This window comes from Gekko japonicus, unplaced genomic scaffold (assembly GCF_001447785.1).
Source record: "Gekko japonicus isolate JY-2015 unplaced genomic scaffold, Gekko_japonicus_V1.1 scaffold1478, whole genome shotgun sequence".
Lineage (NCBI taxonomy): Eukaryota > Metazoa > Chordata > Lepidosauria > Squamata > Gekkonidae > Gekko > Gekko japonicus.
Genome location: NW_015174885.1, coordinates 381,375 through 389,235, shown reverse-complemented (window position 1 = coordinate 389,235; position 7,861 = coordinate 381,375).

The following is a 7,861-nucleotide window of genomic DNA, read 5'->3' as shown; positions in this document are numbered from 1 at the left end:
TACGCGAGCCTTCAGGGCATAGTGGTCCGACCATGGTACCTCGATTGTGGTAATCCGGTCCACCATACTCCCCGCCGCGAAGACCAAATCGAGCGTGTGCCCGGCCTGATGCGTGGGACCCGATATTAGTTGGGAGAGTCCCAGCGACGCCATGGACGCCACCAGGTCCGTAGCCCGACTCGAGGCCGCGCCATCAGCATGGACGTTGAAGTCACCCACGACTAAAAGCCAAGGGTGCTCCAGCGCCCAGCCTGCTACGGCCTCCAGTAGGGACGGCAGGCTACTGGCCGGTGCGTTAGACGGTCGGTACACCAGCCAGATCGCCAAACTCTCCTCAGCCTCCAGCACCAGGCCAACACATTCTATGCCCGCGATTTCCGCAGCCGGGAGCGCCCTGAAGGAGCAAACCTCTCGCACAAATATCGCCACTCCTCCCCCCCGCCCCCTATTCCTTGATTGGTGGAGGACCGAGAACCCGGGCGGGGCAAGCTGGGAGAGGGCTACGGTCTCCCTGCTCCGCACCCAGGTCTCGTATGAGCTTTCGTGTGCAAGGCACACTTTTCCAAATACATTGGAATGGCAGATGAGGTTCTAAACTTATAGACAGGGATTTAACAGCAAATTAACATGTGACATGATGATGTTTAAGTGATGCAAAGTGAAAAACTAAATAACAAGATAAGGTTATTGTATAGAAATATTTTGTAAAGCAATAAATATGTCAAAATAGGAGATAAATGTCTAAAGTTTTTTTTCTAATTGTGGGAAGTAACAAGAGTCTTAAATTATCTCCTCTCAGGCGTGAAGGCCACGTGGAGGGCACTTAACAGTATATTTTGAGCTGGATGTAATGCTGTCCAACTCAGCAGACATCCATTCAGTATTCTAATACACCCTTCTGAAAAAAGAAATACACTAAAATACAGAAGGTTTATAGTCCTTCTTGTTGAAAATACATTTGTGAGGACTGGATGAGTTAGCATATGTAATGGGATAAAAATCCAATATCTCTGTTGAGTCCTGGGGAGGTTTTTGTTCCAAGTGTTCAAATAACCTGTAATTCAGCAGATTCCCTTTCTATTCTGTTCCTGAAGCTCCTTTGTAATAAAACAGCTACTTTGAGGTCATCCATTGAATCTCCTGGAAGGTTAAAATGTTCTCCTACAAGTTTCTCAGTCTTGTGATTTGTGTCTATTTATCCTCTAGCTGCGGTGGCTCAAGTGGTTAAGACGCTGAACTGCAGGCTGTGGAAGATCAGTAGTTCAGCAGTTCGAGACCTGGGTGCCTTCTTTCAAAATAACTATCATTTTCACTGTTAACCAAGACTGAGAGAACTGCATGGGATTGGCCAGGGGTCATTTCCTGCAGGAGTGCATAGGAGTGGAGCTCCAGCAGTAAAGAGCCCAGGGGGCGGGCACATGCAACAAGCCCCACCCCCTGCTCCCAGCAGCCCTCAGTCAGAGCAAGAAGCAGCCAGGTAAGTTGCAGAGCCCCCCACCCAGACCCCTGGTCCAAAACAGTCCAGTGGCACCTTTAAGACCAAGTTTTATTCAGGTACAAGCTCTCCCTCCTCTGCGAGGACAGATCTGCACGTTCCCCCCCACAACAGCTAGCAAATCCAAAACAGTCCAGTGGAGCCTGAGCGGTGGGTGTTGCCTTCTGCCACACTTCTGGTGACGTCAGGGGGGGTGGTATATGCAAATAAGTTATGCTAATGAGCTCCTGCACCTCTTTTTCTATGAAATGACCCCTGGGATTGGCTATATGGATCCCAGATGGGAAGGCACAGCATAGCCCCATTCAATTGGATCTCGGAAGCTAAGCAGGGTCAGTACCTGGATGAGAGACCACCAAGGAAGACTCTGCAGAGGAAGGCAATGGAAAACCACCTCTGCTTCTCCTTTGCCTTGAAAGCCCTTTACTGCAGTCATTATAAGTCAGTTGCAACTTGATGGTACTTATGTACTTATTTACTGTACTAAGAAGGGGTGGGTTTAAAATGTCACAGGTCTTATAAAATTCTGGTGTAAGACTATCACTTCCTGATGCCTTATATTTTTCAAGGACTTCTCTGGTGGTCTCCCATCCAAGTACTAACCAGGGCTGACCCTGCTTAGCTTCCAAGATGTGACAAGAGAGTAGGTGAGCCTGGCCCATCCGGGTCAGGGCCACTTTTCTGTAGGGGACAGATGACCCCTACAGAAAGGATGGATCCGCAGCCCCTGAAGGAAGCGGAGCCCAACAGCTCGGCTCCCAGCGGCAGCAACGCCGGCAGGGCAAGACCCTCTCAGCGAGCACCACGGCTCCCACTGAAAGAAAGCTGAGACCGAACGGCGATAGCACGGCCCCTGGGCCGCCAGCTCCCCTGCAACCACACCCCAGACACCCAGCGAGCGTTCGTGATTATAAACGAGGGCGGTGGGAGGAGGGGAGACGTGGATGAGGGGCGGTGCCGGGACTTGAGAGGGGAAATAAAAGAGGAGCATTTTGGAATTACTGGGGAGGAGCAACGTGCAAGGGAGCGAAACTGCTAAGGACGGCTAGAGAGAAGAGGGAGAGCAGTACCCTGCGCACATTCAGAGACTTTTTAAAAAATTGCGAAAGTAAACAAGCGAAAAAGATGGCAGGGAAGAAGGACAGAGAAAAAAAATGTTAAAGCGAAAGGGTCTGAGAGCCCAAAATCGGAAGCTACCAGCGAGGAGGCAAAGTCTATAGCGGAATATATGCGCCCTCTGCTGGAACAGCTGAATAACTTCAAGGAACAGATGTCTATAGTGACTCAAAGTATTACTGCACAACAAACCCAGATAAACGATATGATACAAATAATGAAGCAAGATACTGCGAAGGTAAAGGAAGTGGCTGCAACTACACAGAAGGTGAAGAAAAAAGTGCAAAAACTGGAAAGGAAACAAATCTCCATGGAAGATCAACTGCTGCAAGTGCAAATGGAAAAGGCCAACATGATTCTTCGCTTCCAGGGCATGCCAGAGAACAGGGGGGAGAATCTTAAAGAAGTGATGATGGAATTACTAGCCCCAGTGACAAAAATGAAGGCGGAATCGCTGCTGAGCGAGATGGATGTGGTTTACAGATCATATTCAGGCTATATAAAGAAAAATAATCTGGCTGGGGAAATTGTCGTAAGATTCTCGAAGAGGCATGTGAGGGATGCAATCCTGAAAGCGGTTGCTGGAATACCCCTGAAAGTGGGGGGAAATACCATCAAAACGACGCAAGCACGGCCGGAGCCAATTAGGATGGAGGACGGTGCGGACATCGTCACAGAGTAGCGGGCAACGGAACCTTCCCTGCAGGAGCCGCTGTGGAGCCGGAGAAAAAAGCTGAGCCACCACAGAATCAGAGGAAGAAGAGCCGCCAGAAATCTAACTAGCCGGTAGGGTGCCTGGTAGGCCTCCCCCTCCCCAATATTGATTGTGGCCTTAGTTAGGATTGTTAATTGCACAATGTAAACCGCTCAGAGCCCTTCGGGGTTGAGTGGTCTAGAAATCGAAAGTATAAATAAATAAATAAATACATAAATAAATAAATAAAATTGGTTTCCAGACTGCTCTGCACGATCTGATGCCCCGTGGTGATTTGTTAGATGAGCTGGTGGAGGACTGGCAGAGCCATCTCTCAGAAGCCATGAATGAAATTGCTCCCTGGCATTACTTTTAAGATCAAGGATAAAAAAGAAAAGATTGACTCTGTTCTGAAAGCTCAAGAATTCCTAAGGGTTCAGCTGGGAAGACCAGAGGACGGGAAAAAAGAAGAGGACAGCAAGTCTAGTGGCAAGCTGGACTCAGGTTCTTCCGGGGAGGACTCTCTGACATAGCAAGGGGCAGCCGCTCCAAAAAGTCCTTATAAGCTGAGGAAGAGATGAGGAAAGGAGAAGTGAAGACTGAAGGACTCTGAATTGTGCCTTTGAGAACTCTGAAAGGGGATGATTGGGGGGTACTGTTTCTAGACAGTTAAATTTAAGAGTTAAAGAAAAAGAAAGTAATACAAATGTTTGACTCAGTTTATAATAATCTAAGTGAAGTCAAGATTTGCTGTAACTAAGCTAGCGAAGATCTCCTCTCTTGGGTTTTTAGTTAGTAGTGGGTTCTTTTGCTTTATCCTATATATGTAATCCCCCTTTCCCTTTTTTCTGTAGTAGTTTTGTAGTTTGATAAAAAAAATAATTAAAAAACCCCTTGGGGGCTCAAAAAAGAAAAGAAATTGACCTGACTTTTTCTGCAACTGACAAGCAGCTGTGAAGGGGATTCTCTGCCGTGTTATTGGCCACTGTGAAAAACAGGAGTCACGCGATCTCATATTTTATTTATTTATTTATTTATATTTGAATTTATACCCCGCCCTCCCCGAAGGCTCAGGGTGGCTCAGAAGGGGCAAAAATGCCCAAGTTAAAACATAAAAACAGTACAAAATAATATAAAATACAACGATACAATTCACTAAAATTTGCTTTATGGTGCTCTAAAATTATTTAACTATAAAAATACAAGATGGGATTCTAAAATTATTAACCAGGAACAGTAATAACAATAAATATAGCAGCAACAATATACGTCCACACAGCGTGACCTCTGGGGGAACATGATGAGAGTACAGAATGCACAGTGGAACCCATTGACACTGGCATTGCAAGCTGTGATTGCTGGCAGTGTGTGTGTGCTGACTGCAGGCACAATGCCAAGAGAAGGCAGCCCAGCCCAGCCATTGTGTGTGTGGGGAACCCATTGGCTCAGTCTCCTCCCACCACCCAGTTTAAACCAGGCAGTAGGAGAGGGCAACCCAACCGGGAATCATTTCTTTTCTTTTTTTACAGCGATCTGAGACTAGCATTAGTCTCATATCGCTAGACTCAGATCGCTTATAAAAAATTCAAATCTATAAGAACGAGGGACACGCCGATGAATGGCACAAGGTATAGAGTGGGCGGAACAACCAGGATGTGGGCGTGGGCCTATGAAAGGCTGGGAAGAGGGCAGGGAGGAAAAAATCCAAGGGAATATGTATGCTTTTGAATTACCTTCTGCTCAGAAGCAAAACAAGGGGAAAACTGGCACAAAAGCACTCTCCGAAAATCCAGAGAAACAGTGAACGGGAAGCAAACTGAGCACTGAAGGTAGGGAAAACAATGCACGACCAAAACGAAAACCCGACGGTCATGCACGATGAAAGTGAGGCAAAACACCCATGCATAATAAGACAAAGTGGTCACTAGGGAATTTTTTTTTTTTTTAACCACTGAGTTGCATCCAATTTATGGCAATCTTGCAGGGTCTTCAAGGCAGGGGACATACAGAAATGGTTGCCCACTGCCTGGAACGTGGACTTCCTTGGTAGTCCCTCATCTAAATACCAGCCAGTGCCAACCCTGCCTAGCTTCTGAGTTGACAAGATTGAGCTTGCCTGGGCCATCTGGTGAACTAGGTGGCCAGTAAATTTATTTATTTATTTATTTGGTTCCATTTCTATCCCGCCCTCCCCGCAAGTGGGCTCAGGGCGGGTTACAACATTAATATAAAACAATAAAATCAAGATTCCAACTATAAATTTAACGACGGCGATCAAACTACATCACAACTATGACAATGGTGCCCCGGTGTTAGACAATTAAGGACAGAAAGGGCTAGATCCCATAAGGGATTCCAGATTATAAGCACCTTACCTTGGGTACACTAGGTAATTATCATTCCGTGTCCTCGAAAACCATGGTACAGATGGTAACCGAATGCCCAACCCAGGGTTCCCCAATGGGGGCCATGGTGCCCACGGAGCTTTTTAGGAAGTGGGCGGGTCCATCGAAAGGCAGGGCTTTTGCCTGCCTGCCCTCATTCCAACAAAAGAGTTTTCCACTGAAGGATCAGGTAAGCAGCTGGACTTTCCTTAGTCATTGGGCTGACCACTCCAGGTGGGACCTGGAGATCCCCTGGAATAAATGGATGCTTGAGAAGGTGGACTCTGCCACTGTATCCCACTGAGGTCCTTCTTGTCCTCCTCAGGCTGCATCCCCAAACCTCCAGGAGTTTCTTGGATCTGGCAACCAGTGTTCCCTCTAAGCCGAGTTAGTTTGAGCTAGCTGACAGTTGTTTAGCCTCTGGCTCACACATTTTTGTCTCAGCTCAGGAAGGATGGCCCCAGGGCAGACTAATTGATGAAGTAGCCAAATCGCTGGCTCACAACTTTAATGCCAGTCGCTCACCAAGTAGAATTTTTGCTCACAAGACTCCACAGCTTAGAGGGAACATTGCTGGCAACCCTATCCCCCATCCCAGTGGCTGGGAGGGGGGGGGCTGGCAACCCCAAACCTGGGGATGGTGCGGTTTGCGAAGGGGCCTCATTAGGGTACAATGCCACAGAGGTCCCCCCCCCCTCCAAAATGGCCATTCTCTCCTGGGGGCTGAACTGATCTTTGTCGTCTGGAGAGCAGTTGTAACCCCACATTTCCAGGCGGGCAGCCCTTGCCAGCAAGTGGTTGTGTATCTCCCCTGTGGGGTTTCCGTCCTTCCCAGGAGGAGCTGAATTCCCAGGAGCCATTTTTTGGGTGGGACTCCCCACCCTCTCTCAAAACCCCCAGCCTGCCCCAAAAGGCTTGGGGATCCCAGCAGCCCTCACCCTGTCCTTCAACCCCACTCCTCCCCCCCCACCGTAATGAACACCCATAAGCAATACCACCTGGTGGTAGTCTGAGCAAACAACCCCCCTTCTCCACTGTAGACCTGGCTACACGCCTCTGCTGCAGGAAGGGTCTTGGGAATGTGAGTCACCCTTGGGAATGTGAGTCACCCTTGGGGGGGGGTATGGCGTAAAAAGTATTGGGGATCTACTAAAAGGAAGGACAGGATTGCCCATTTGGGCAATCCTGTCCTTCCTTTTAGTAGATCCCAAAGTATTGCCCTGATCTTTGGGGGTGGGGGGGGGGTCTGAACCAATGCACCCTCTAAGATGTGGAGTCTTGTGAGCAGAAATCCTACTTTGTGAGCTACTATTGGCATTAAAGTTGTGAGCAAGCGATTTGACCCCTGATTAAATCAGCCATTGGGTCTGTGTGAGGGGGAGGGGGGAATTTGAGCCAATGCTCCCTCTATACTGTGGAGTCTTCTGAGCAAAAATCCTACTTTGTGAGTTACTACTGGCATTAAAGTTGTGAGCAGGCGATTTGGCTGCTGCATAAACCAGTCTGCGCTGGAGCCCTCCTTCCTGAGGTAAGACAAAAAAAAAATCTGTGAGCCACAGGCTAAAAAACTGTGAGCGAGCTCACACTCACTCAGCTTAGAGGGGACAGTGGTCTGAGCAAAATGAGGAGGAAGACCCGGCTACACGTGTCTCCCTTCCCGCAGCAGAAAGGTTCTTGGGAAACTGAGTCGCCATTGGGTGGGGGAGTCGGGGAGCCTGGCGGAGGAGGCGGAGGAGGTGTTGCAAGCAGTGTTCCCTCTAAGCTGAGTTAGTGTGAGCCAGCTCAGTTTCTTAGCCTCCGGCTCACACATCTTTGTCTTCGCTCAGGAAGGAGGGCTCCAGAGCAAACTAATCTATGCAGTAGCCAAATGGCTCGCTCACCACTTTAATGCCAGTCGCTCACAAAAAAGAATTCGTGCTCACAAGACTCCACAGCTTAGAGGGAACATTGGTTGCAAGTACTGGCCGGATTTTGTGTGTGCGTTTGTGTGTGTGTGTGTGTGGGGGGGGGGGTTCTAAGCAAACACACTCCTCCTCCACGTGTAGACCCGGCTACACGTGTCTCCTTTCCCGCAGCAGAAAGATTCTTGGGAAGCTGTTGGGTCTGTGTGTGTGTGTGTGGAGGGGTGTGTGTGTGTCGGGCGTTGCCAGTGTAGCCTGGACTTTTTGGGGG